Here is a 13,459-nt window from a genome sequence, read left to right as displayed (position 1 = left end):
CTCCTTCTTTTTCGATTCTTCTGCATTTTTATTTCAATTAACACGTTGCTACACTGTTCAAGATAATAATTATGATTTGTGAAGGACATCGTAGCGGCTACTCGAGATCATGCGACAACTCCACCAACCAATAAAAATTAGTATGTGACTGGACATGTCATCTGTAGGACTTAAAACTTTGTTGGTCTCTTTATAGATCCATCCGCATATATTCGCACTATCGTTGATCTCTATAAAAAAAATAATGACCATTAGGTTCTTGTTTATACTGCTTAGTGTGTATAAGGAATGGACGACTGCTATAAACACTACACACGGATGTAGGGTATATACGACAAAGCTTTAGATTAGTATTAGACTTAGCGTAATATTTAAAAAAAAAAATCAACACGCTCAAAGTGTTGCATAAGATAATATTATTAAATCTTAAAATATTTTACTGGCATTATGCGGCCTATTCAGCGGCCCTACGGCCCAATTAGGTACCGGCCCACCGGGCATTTGCCCGAAAGCCCATATAGCCAGTCCGCCCCTGCCTATCCGTCTGCAGCTTTTCTGAAAGATATCTACTTCAATGGGCTGCTGCTTTGTTCTTTGCCACTGTTACTCATTCGAGATCTTGTCTGGCCCGTGGATCATACGATTCAACCTAATGCAGGTATTGATGAATACCTGGATTTGTTTGAGGTAGTGACGGTGTTTCTATATATATATATTAGAAGGCCTATTAGCTTAACAGTTGTGTTGACCAGCCTAATCTTGGTGGTGGTGCTTATTTCCCTGGATTTCCAGGTGTTCTTCAGCTGATGGAAAGCTGCTCGAGCTTTACCAATGCCTGTTCTGACATCTGCATCTGTTCGTCCATGGTTGTCCAGGATACTACCAAGATACTACCAAAAAAAGGGCAGCAAAGATTACGATTACTAAGAAAACTGTCCTCGTTTAATGTTAGCGAAAAGGCCTTGGATATGTTTTATCACGCTCACATCTGCAATATTTTAAGTTTCAATATCACTGCCTGGTATGGCAATCTGAGCATTAAAAATAAAAATAAACTTAATAGAATCCTAAATGCTGCTGGCAAAATCATTGGCAAAAAACAAACCCCATTTGGGCAGTTGTTTGAGACAAACATCTATAAAAAAGCTAACAAGATCCTCGAAATAAAGAATCACCCTTTGTGTCAGGATTTTTTTATTTTACCATCACAAAAGAGATACAAGACACCGATAGCAAAGACAAACAGACACAAACACTCTTTTGTTCCCCTGGCAATCAAATCATTAAATAAGAACAATCTGGTATAAACTTTGTCACATGTAAATTATGAGTGAGTCTGGTGTGAATGTACACTTTGGTTTCTTATAGTTATAATGTTTTTTGTTTGGTGTAATGCACAAATTGTAAGACAAATTTCCTTACGGATAATAAAGATTATTATTATTATTATTATTATTATTATTACAGAAGAAACAGGAAATACATCAGAATTTAATAATAAAAAATTATCTTTACAATATTTTTCAATGTGTTCTATTTCTTTGAAATACTCATTTACGTCTGAGCTCTCTGAGAGCAGGGCAAGAAGAGCCGCATCATCAGCGAATTTTGTGAACGAGCAACAAGAACTGTCGGATTGAAAGTCATTGGTGTACAAAATGAACCACAATGGCGATGTCACAGCCCCCTGGGGCGCCCCTGTGTTAACTATGCGTTCATTAGATATAACATTGTTTACCCTAACCCTCTGAGCTCTCTGGGTCAAAAATTCATTAGCCCATAGTATTATGTATGGACTAATCTGCAACGCTTTCATCTTTTCAATGAGTAAATGAAGTTGTATAGTGTTAAAAGCTGATCATTTCCACATATGGTGTTATACAATCTTGACTTAGATTTTTTTCACTTGAAATTAAGTTACCTTGCGGAACCCTATTATAGTGTTCCGCGGAACACAGTTTGTGAAACACTGCCTTAGTTAACTGGAAATATTAGATATATGTCAGTGTTTGATAGAAAAAAATCTTTTATTTAGAAGATTATAAAAAAAAACCATTACATATTTCAGGCATTTGTTTACATTTTACCGTTGCAAATTTAACTTTTTACAGAATGAATGGAACATCATAACATGCCTAACATGGTAATCATCTTCTTGAATCCCATGGCCATGGCCCATGGTGATACCGTGATAGAGTAGTTATATGCTATTCAAACACCTATACATATAGGCCAAAAATTCGAAGTTTAACTTTGACAGCGCATTATTTGATAATAATTTAATTTAATAAATAAAAAATAATTATAATGAATAATAATGATTTTTAAATGATTTGACTTTTTGACATAGAAAAGAAAATGACTTTAAATGAACTTACGAAGTATCATTCAAAATCTTCTTTAGTTTAAGTCTAAGTTTAAGTAGTTAACTTTATTTAAGGAGAATAAATGAATAAGGATGACTAGATTTTGTACCCCTAACCTAGATCTAGATCTATATTTGTTATTATATTTAAGTTTAAGGTCAAAGAGGCCATGTCATGACGTGTTTTCATTTAGATTCAAACAAATTTGACACACATTATTTGATTCCAAACACCATAATAATAATTGGCATAATATAATTTATTTCAAACAGTCTCTATATTTATATTTTGGCATCAATAAATTATTCAATAAACTCAGATTTTATTTCTTTATTAATATTTTAAACTAAATTTTAAAATCCCCAGGCATAACCCTTAGGCTTAATTAAGTTAAAGGAAATCGAATTAAGATGTTTTCAAATTATGCATAAATACAAACACAAAAAATAAAATATGAACCCACTTATAATTATTCTATCAAAATTAGGTCACTGGGATAGTGACTTCTACACTGACTTTTAGACTTATTTTATGTTTGCATGATTAGATCTGTGTTGAATGTTTGTGTTTTTGTTTTATTAAATTCATTTAATAAATGCAGATGATCTTTTGAGACTTTTGTAGTATAGTAGGCCTACAGGCTAGGATGTCCATTCTTCCCTAAATAGCTGAATTCTTTATATTCTCTCTCTATATATAAATCTAGATCTATCTAGTAGGTCTAGATCTAGGCATATATTAACTTCATTCAATGTATCAAGCTCACTCCAAACATTTGTCCATTTATTATCTATTAAAAAAACAACAACAAACAAACAAATATGATATAAGATCATTAACATTGATGTCCAAAAGTGGCTGTTTGAAATAAATTTTGGTAAGAAAATTGCAATTTAAATAACAAACACCCTATTAATTATTTTTTGTTTGGAATCAAACAACTTAGCTTATGAATCAAATAAATCAGCTCCAAAAACAGAATAAATATTGCCTGGCTCATTAGACTTAAATTAGCCAACCAAAAAATATTGTCTTAACCCTAGGTAGAGGTAAAGTCATCCTGGTAACATAGGGAAAAAAAAAAACCTGACTTACAAATTTGAAATTCTTTTTTCTTACATAAAATGCCAGCTAAATGGAAGGAAATTTGGTCAGAATCATTGGAAAATGGATACGCACATTATACACAATGCTAGTTTCATATTAAATATCAAAATAAAGATGTAATGACCACAACAACAGCGAGTTGTACGGATTCATGTAATGTCCGGAATAAATAAACTACTCTAGATCTAGATCTAGAATGATAGTCTGGGTCACTAGTAGATCTAGTAATTAAGACTTTTTAAGTAGATTTATCTTAGTTTAAAGTTTTTTGTTGTTGTTTTTTTGCTTAATATTGAATTATATTAATTAGTAATTAGTACTCTGATTACTGATTTACTCTGAATAACTCAGTCGAAATATGCTTTCAAAATTCATTATTTATAATTATTAAAATATTAAATTAATAATTATTTCATTATAATAAAATAATATGCTTCAACTTCATCATGATCACATCAGACACTTCGGACAGATAGAAATCATCAGACTCAGTTCATGCTTGGCACTGACTTGATAAAAACTTTGGTTCTTGTGTAAAATTTGATGATATAAACCTGATTCTGCGTATCTCACTATCGTGATTATGTAGAGATCTATACAGTATACTAATACCGAAACTCCTTAAGTTGGCCTAGCTTCAACCAAGAAATTTTATTCTACTTAGAAAAGAAACATAAATTTAGAAAATATATTAGATCGAACGAAAGTAAAAAAAAAGGGTATGATTATCGTGGAAAGATCTAGCAATAGATGAATAATACATTTAACTCTGAACCTAAACTTACTTATGAAATAGGAAACTTTTAGTCCTCAAATGGAAACAGTGAAAAGATTGAACACACTCTATAAACACACAATAGAACTTCATTTCAATAGTGGATCCAAAAAAGTATCTAAGATGAAGCTTGAAACTTATTTACTGAAAAACCCAGCTATTATTTTCCCTCTCTAAAATTAGTTTCTTGGCTTGCTGCTTTTTCATTCTTTGCACTTTTGATGGCTTTGATAATTTCCACTTTATTAGGTAACTAGTAATAACCTCCATTTATTCTTCGGCTGGAAGTATGTCTGGAATAGATTCAGTATGTTGTTGGTTAAAAATTTCATGAAAATGTTGAACACATTTTTCTCTATGTCCAACATTGCTAGTAATGATATTTCTTCCTGTTAAAGTTCTTGTTACTTTATACAACCTTTTCATGTCTCTTTGTTCAGTTGCTCTCTCTGCATCGGCTGTCAAGGTAGCTTTTTTTTTTGCCATTTCTTGCAATTTTCTTTAGAACTTGTTGGCTTCCCCATACTCAGTTATTAAGATTTGCTTTCTTCTCTTTGTTCTTGCATTGGTAGATCTTCTCTTTCAGCTTGTTTCATTCTTTAATTTTGTCCGATGATTCTGCAGACAACCATTCTTTGTGTTCTTTTGTTTTTCTTTAATCTCTGTGAGTGTGCTTTTCCATATCTCTTGGAGCATGTTGTTCTAGGGTTTATCTGTCACCAGTCTAGCAAGTCATTGAAAATTATTTTTGGCCTCACACTTGTGTGATGGATGTTTAATCTGTATTGCTGTCAACTATATGACAAATTACTGAGCAAGTATTTGAGTTTCTTGTTCAGGCATATTCCAGTGCAGTAGACTAACAACACAAATAAACACCACCAATTTTAACTAGTGAAAAGATGTGGTCAACACTGATGAACAATGAATATAATGTTTAATCCAAGAAAAAGGCCAAAGTCAAAGTCTCTGTCAATAAAACACGTCATTACCCTAGAGAATCCTATCGCTAACTGATTTTCCAGTCTCTAACCCAAAATATCCCAAGCGTCACTAGTCCCGTTCAATATGCGTCTCCTATGGTGCGCCTCTAACTAACTAATAATATAAACTAGGTTGATTTTGTTGTGTGGTCAGTCTGAAACATCATTGAAGGATTCGAGCTTGATCCTTGCAGTTGCGATTAGTAGATGATGATCAGTAACAATACCTGCTCCCCTTCTCGCCCTGACATCAGGTAGGCTAGTAATGGTAAAGTGGTTAATTTGATTTTTTTATTTTACTGAGGAAGTCCAGATGTCCTGTGTTAATGGTTTTGTTTGAAAGATGGCTTCTCCAATAATGAGATCATTGAATGTGCGGAAATCAGCAAAAAGGTCCACATTTTCATTGCATGTTTACCTTGTTTATCCATGTAGACCCTCTGCCAGAATTGTTTTTACCTACTTTTGCATTCATATCATCCATAATAAGCTTGATATCCCTTTTGGGTGATTGTTCTAGTTCAGACTGTACTGCTTTGTAAAATTCTTCTTTCTCTTCTCTTGCTGCCTATGTGGGTACCTCACAATGGATGGTTCTTGTAGTTATTACCCATCTATTCCCATTATACTTGGCTGACATGAGCCGTGGGGAAACAAGGCTCCCATCCTAGCAAAGTTTTTGAAGCCTCTGATTACAGTGCTACCCTTGTGTTTAATCTTCATGACCAGGTTGCTTAGACCACTTCCGTTTCTCTAAGTTTCCCTGGAACCAGAACATTGATTTTGTATTTTCTTATTTCATTTGTCACTCTGCTGTTTTTTTAAAGTGTTCCTTATCCTAAGATAAGACTGCTTTATTGATCCTTACAGAAATTTTTTGTGATTACAAGGACTCTTTCTCATATAAAGACAACACAACAGAAAAATACACATAAATACAACAGATACAACATAAAGAGTTCATTCAGCGACTACACACAGGTATCTTGGTAACAATACCAATACCTGGTTAAAGTTGTGTCATCAGAAGGTTAATCTGTGTGCCGTCTTCCCAAAGGTTCTCACCAGTACACGTAATACACTCTCTAGAGAGAAACCTTCCCGGCTAAGTTCTAATTGGTTTGATGTATTTTAAGTTTCTGTAGCAATAGTTTTTTGAGGGAGGTTGCTAGCTTTATGATCACCCCTTCTTTAACCAGACTTAGGACCAGCCAGAAATCCCCATAGGGTGTATGTACCTAGGTGATGTTTCTGTTACCAGTAATTAGTAAGGGTATCCCGAGGCCTTAATAAGGTGCAATGACCTTTTCCTAACAAATGTTTTTTTTTGGATAGGGTGGGCTCAGAATAGCCTTAAAACCATCAATAAAAAATTCCAGCCATCACTCTGTTAAGTTGAGACCATGGGAAAGTTTTGTAAGCTGAGTGCTGTATCATCCATAGCCAGGGCTGGACTTAGGCCACTGAAACCTATGTGGTCGCAGTGGGCCCAGTGCTTTCATAGGCCCCGCAATTGCTAGGACCGGCCCTGTCCATAGCTACCATGTGTTGTATTTAAAAATAACATTTAATTCTTTGTTTACATTTTTATATTTATATATTCCATTTACAGAAGTAACTAACCTGGGTGTGTACTGAAAGTAAAACATGAAGTAGTGAGCACTAAGAATTGATAATGACAAGATATATTGGTAACATCAGAGTTTGGATTCTGGATACATATAAAATGAATTAGGGTCAGCAGTACTCTTAAAAGGTCAGTTTTGCTTTATAAGCCCTATCATTGAAGCCTGTGTTACTTTCAACTTATGACCTTTAATATGGTGATCTACCAGAACTTTTTGAAAATGCTAAAACAAAGGTCCTTTATTTGAATACTGATCAGGCAGGCATCAAGAAGCCTTCCCATATCAAAACACTTGTAAAAAAAAAAGGTAAAGTTTCCCTTTCAGACCTTGCGATCTATGGGATAGTTGATGTTAAGCTCATCTGTTTCTATGGCCTACCGTTAACAAGCAGGGTGTCATGTGGCCACCACAAGGACCAACCGCCTTTACTTTCCCAAACTAATGTCAGGCACCTATTAGAGTTGGGTGGACTTAGGGGTGCCCTAAAAATCCCAAAATTCAAAATCCCAGTCTTCACTCAGATTCAAACCCAGGACCCTAGGTTCAGAAGCCAAGCACTTAACCACTAAGCCACCGTGCCCCATATTTCAAAACTCTGGCAACAGATATTTCTTCCTCTAGTTGTTAATTAAATCAATGTTGCTCTGCTCACTGGTCATAGCGACCCAATGCTCACTGGTCATAGCGACCCAAAAGTAATTTTTCTTTACCACTTGCAATTATTATTATTTAATTTTTCAAGGTAGAACTCATGATTCAAAGACTTATACCAGATTTCAGATGTATTCATTAAGCTGAAATAGTTAAGAATCTACTCTTTTTTTTCTAAATATTAAAAATAGTATTTTTGTCACCCTCAGAGCTTGAGTTTTTAAGAAACAATTTAAAAAGAACTTTAAGATGGTCACAGATTAAACTAACTCAAAATATACACACACACAGAAAACACTCTCAATTCTTTTTCGAAATTGTTAAATGACTTATTATTGATTTTATTTAGTTGTATTACAAGTTACATTTTATGATTTTTCACTATTCAAAAAAGGATTAAAAAGTGAAAATTTTTTTATTTTGAAAACTTCAGAAAAAGGAAAACAAAACCTAGATCTCATTTTATTATTTAGATTTACTAGCTCTTCAGTACTACCATTGTATTTGTTTAGGCTACATCACAAACCAAAATGGCATAACGTTTGTTGTTTGTAAAATGTGTGACATGTTTCGGATGTTCCTTCAGAGTTGAGATCTACATTCTTGGTCAGATCTCCTGCAGGAAAACTTGGGATGGGTATGAACCTGGGACCATCGAGACAACCGAATAATAATCCAGCTTGTGGGAAGCGTGGTCGAGAGGCCAAGTGCGCTTGAACTTGGCTTGGCTTGGCTACCTAGAAGGGGGCTCGAGGTTCGATACCCGACTCGGGCAGAGTTGTGTTTACTGAGCGCCTAAAGGCAGCACGGAAAACCAACTCCTAGATACCCCCTCCCCCCCCACCGGTCCACAAATGAGATTGGACCAAAAGCGCTCTGAGCATGCTATAAGCATGAAAGTAGCGCTATATAAAGCTATAATAAAAAATACCACACAACCAGGGCCAAACATTATGTCTGTTGATAATTTATTACACTTTATATTAATATTAAACATAAATTTAGCATTTGTAATTAACTGTAACCCCTGTTCCTCTCTTAAATTTGTTTTAATCACTTTTAAATTATGCACTTTTTAAATTTGAGTTTTAATTCAATTACAGGACCCCTATTGTTCAAAAAAAAATTTTTTTTTAAATTTTTGTTAGGGTTTGTTTTTTTACATTTAAGCAATAAATATACATACAAAAGTACCAATGCTTAACATCTTATTTACATAAGATATTCTCTTACAAATTATATTTTCAAATTTTACTAAGCACATTTTTGTGTACTGACTTCTGTGTTGGCAATGCAAATGCAGTCGACACCGAGAGGTTAAAGGGCTGTTTGTTGGTCAGCTCAGTGACCCCGGGTGATGGAGGTGGTTTTAATTTAATATGTTTTGTTCAAATGAAAATGGGAGAATGTAGGCGCTTTCAAATACTTTTAAAGAATTTTTGTTTACTAAAGATACACCTATTTTTATTGCAATGCAAACTTTTTTTTCTTAAATTCAATATATTGTAAAGAAAATGTAAATTAATTATTTATTGGTACCATCATAAAGTCCATTCATTTTTCAGTAAATTACACTTGTTTTTACAAATCTGATTATCAACTCACTCTGTCTGTTTGTTTGTCTGGTACAAATTATTTCTCCCATTTCCTAATCTCAGATCAAGTTGAAACTTTGCACAATTATTCATTGTTGATAACAAAAAGAATCAGTCAAAAAAAAATTAACAAATTAGTTCATTGATTAGTAGTAATTATTTTTTTTTATTTAGAAAAGGAAGATAAATCTTCACGTATTGAGATATAGTGTAGTAATTGTTTTTTTTTCTTTTTACTTGTTTAAATTATTCATTTATTTACAAGCTATCATTTTGACGAATAAACGAATAATACGATTACCGCTTTGAGTATTATTATTTACATAATACTACTGGCTGCAAGGGATTATTAATCTTAATTTTTTTATTACAATGGGAAAACAAATTTACATATATATTTTATATGTTTCGAATTGTGTATATAGGATCAATATTCCTTGAGATCTAGTAAGAGTATAGTTTGGACGGAACCGGGCAAAGTATGCCCCAATAGGACAGCCTTCCGTCCTACACTGCCCAGTGATTGACTGGTCTGACCTCCTAAACCGCCACCATGAATCGTCGCGATCTGGGTGACGCACGGGCCCTCTTGGATTTAAACCCCTTCTCATAAATCAGTTCTCAAATCTCTGCCGTGGCCTGTAGAAACGTGCTTGGTGCTCCGAGATTCCTAGCTGGTCCCCTACCTCCAGAGTATCGCCCCAATCTCCCTCTGTTTAGGCTACTCTTCCTTTTGTTTGTATGTGTTCAGGGGAGTAAACACAAAAAGAAACAGTCACTTGATCAAAGAAGACAGTTGTGTCCCCTCCAACGGCTCGCGATTGTATCCATGAACGTGTATTAAAATATAAACAAGAACAAAAAAATGTTTTAAAACAAAGCTTATACCAAGTGTAATAGTATCACTTGGTTGGATCAGTCATGTAATTAAATTTGCAATAGATCTAGACTAGCAATAATAAATCTATGCCATTAGTCTATGCCTGGTCGTGCGGTTTGCACGCTGGACTGTCGTTCAGATTTATCGATGGTCCCGGGTTCAAACCCTTCCCGCTCCCATCCCCCGTCGTCCTGCGGGAGGTTTGGACTAGGAAGTAATTATCTTCAACTCTGAAGGAACATCCGAAACATGTCAAACATTTTACAAAAAATTTTTACAAACAATTTTGGTTTGGATCAGTCATGTAATTAAATTTGCAATAGATCTAGACTAGCAATAATAAATCTATGCCATTAGAAACAATTTTACCAATCGTTTCTGTTTAGCGCTATTTCATGCTTTAGCTTTCTCATTGCGCTATAATCCTGCCAAGGGGGGTAGTTTGGGTGGTGGAAAGAAGGGGGTATCTGTCTGAGTGTTACTGTGATCACTTTTGAAATGTATTTTTTTTTTTAAAAGTACGACTTGAATTTGAACTCGAGGGCTTCAGCCAACACACTAACCACTGTGCTAGCGATGTACTTATGAAAATAGAAGGTTTTATAGATATTTATTGTTAGTTTCAAACTTTTAATTTTTTTATTCTCTACACTAAGCATAAAAGGGAATAATTTACCTTTTACCACCACATCGGTCCAGTACATTTCTCTCCCTTGCTCAATACCAAATAAAATAATTACCAATTGCTAAATAACTAATTGGTTAAATGCTTTTTTATTCCTGTTTTGTCAGGTACAGGAAATAAAATTGTGCGAAATTTCAAATTGATCCGAGATTGAGTGTGGTAGAAATAACGTTTACAAAATTTTTACCAGACAGATTGAGTTGATGTATGAAAATTTTATGTTAAATCTACTGTTGTGTCATCGTTCTCTTAAGTCAGCAGTAACACTATTTTTACCCCTTTTGTTACTGGTACCTCGAGAACTAGATCCCTCACTGAATCTCGTTCGTCCGGTCGTCATTGTGACACATCTAGGCCTACTAGGACTATGCATAATAAACAGCCCATTTTTACCCTTATTATATTTGTGCGTGTGTGTGTGTCTACGAATGTACACATCATTTCAGTGCTCCTCAAACGTACACACTTTTAGGACCCAGAAAAAAATATGAGAAAGTGACATAATGAAAGGTAAACAAACATGAACGACTCTTAATCGATTTGAATCAGAATAAGGTAATACAGAGGGACTCGAATACATTGTAGCCCCCTGTCACAGGACCCATACGACGGAGGTCAAGGGGCAGGTGATGATGAGTGATGCTGATGACGCATATTTGACCCTCCTGTAATTAAATGAGATCCGTGTTATAAACAAAAAAATTGTTGGTCAAAATATATAAATATGTAGGCCTATGGTATTGCGTTTTTTTTTTAAGTCTCGATGACTTTCATGCATTTGAAGGAGTTGAATCTGCAATAACCAAACGTAATTAGGCACTGATTCATATGGTCTTCTGGATGGCTAAGCGGTAACGCGCTTGGATTCCGAACCGGGGTCCGGGGTACGAATCCTGGTGAAAATGGTATTTTTAATTACTGGCTCTTAGAAGCTGGCTCTAATGGGTACCTGACATTGGGGAAAAGTAAAGGCGGGTTGGTCATTGTGCTGGCCACATGATCCCTTAGTTAACCGTGGGCCATAGAAACAAGATCACAATCTGAAAGGGGAATTTTACTTTATTTCTTTACATATGGTCTTCTAGTAGAAATATGTTTTAATAAAAGAAAAAAAAAAGGCTGGGGGGGATATCGATCTCACTATCAGGAAAAAAAGACAACTCGCAGCACAAAATAATTTTAATCTTCATAATGAATCATAGAAAGATGTCCTTATCCAGCTTTATAGATTTTCAAATGACTACCAATTTATATAGTGTGCCCTTTCTAACTTTATTTTAATAAGCACCTTTGTAAACGCAAGCCTATTCTGATGACTAATTAGTCCATGGGGTATTTCACACGATCTGCATTGTAGGATGTCGCAGTTCATTTTTAAATGACTTGACAAGCACAACCGATTACTAATTGTGTGGTGTTTCATATTGTTGCTTTCTCTGTTTCCCCACGTTATATTTCCCAGCCAGTTGTAAGCTTTGGGCAAAAGAATTGACCCGTTAATAAATGGGATGTAATTATTTTCAGATTTTCAACAACAAAAGAGTTCCCCTTATAGATCCTTGCGATCTATAGTTCAGATGACGTAGAGGTCATCTGTTTCTGTGGCCCACGGTTAACGATGGTTTTGTGTGGCCAGCACAACGACCAACCGCCTTTCCCCAACTAATGTCAGGTACCCATTAGAGCATGGTGGACTCAGAGGCGCCCTAAAAATCCCGAAATTTAAAATCCCAGTCTTCACCGATTTTTGAACCCAGTACCCCAGGTTCGGAAGCCAAGCGCTTAACCACTCAGCCACCGCGCACGCAGGATGTGCATTGGGTATATTATGTAGTGCAATAATACTTGCAACTTTAGTCGATAGAAGTGGTATTTCCAGGTCGAGTTTCCAGTTTCCCCGAGTCTTAAAACTACCCTTGGAGTTACCCCCCCCCCCTTTATCTTTCCTGAGCTTCTCTGTGGACTTAGGCGCCCTGTCTATTGATCTATTAGAGCTGATCGATCCAGTGACACTCGATGCTTCATTGATCATCTCTCTTTGATCACTGCTGTATCGAACGGTGTCTTACCCAGACAAGCCAGGGAAGTCCTCCACAATGCGTGTGTGTCATACAATGCTCTTTTACAATGTATCTTTTGTAGGGGGACTCATTGTTTCGTTTGTATCATTATTGTTTATTACGATTGTGCAATCGCGTGTATAGTATTAATAATAAACATGTCACGATGAGCTGTGACAGAGAGGACATTTTTTTTTGCACACGATGATGTCAAGACTTTTGGGGTCACGAAGGTCATGGTTGAGTCTAATCTTATTCTTGAATATCCCATTACATTAGCGTCATAAGCTGGTTACCTCTGAGTTTCATTGCTTCATCCTCTCTTCTCTTTGCCTCGAAAGAACAACAACAAAAAAATCCAACATTCAATTCGTTGCGCCAAAAGGGATCGACCTTGAGCTGTTTGGTGCTGCTTCCTTGTTAGTTGAGGATGTCCTTGAATGTATCTGCAGACTTTTAGTATGGACCTTCTTGTGAGGGACTTCCGTGGCATAACTAGATAAAATAAATTATAGCTTTTATATAGCGCAACTTTCATGCTTGTGGCATGCTCAGAGCGCTTTGGTCCAATCTCATTTGTGGACCAGTTGGGGGGAGGGGGCATCCGTGCTGCCTTTAGGTGCTCAGTTTACACAACTCTGCTCGAGTGTCGAACCTCTACCCCTCCTTTCATGGGTAGCCAAGCCAAGCCATACGTACTTAGCCTCTCGACCACGCATCTAATGACTA

At 35.6% G+C, this 13,459-nt stretch overlaps 1 protein-coding gene across 6 annotated transcripts in view; it reads left to right on the top strand.

Moving 5' to 3' along the window:
- The first annotated feature begins 2,056 nt into the window (after nucleotides 1–2,056).
- The window catches only part of LOC106060877 (basic immunoglobulin-like variable motif-containing protein), a 54,367-nt gene continuing 42,964 nt past the window's right edge, over nucleotides 2,057–13,459 (top strand). For all 6 annotated transcript variants that reach the window (XR_008775051.1, XR_008775054.1, XR_008775050.1 and 3 more), the window contains exons 1-2: nucleotides 2,057–2,143; nucleotides 6,844–6,987. The gene's annotated coding sequence lies outside the window, so the exon portion shown is untranslated. The remainder of the gene's footprint in view (nucleotides 2,144–6,843; nucleotides 6,988–13,459) is intronic.

The sequence above is a fragment of the Biomphalaria glabrata genome, chromosome 15, assembly GCF_947242115.1.
Source record: "Biomphalaria glabrata chromosome 15, xgBioGlab47.1, whole genome shotgun sequence".
In the NCBI taxonomy this organism is placed as follows: domain Eukaryota; kingdom Metazoa; phylum Mollusca; class Gastropoda; family Planorbidae; genus Biomphalaria; species Biomphalaria glabrata.
This window is presented reverse-complemented; position numbering and strand designations above follow the sequence as displayed.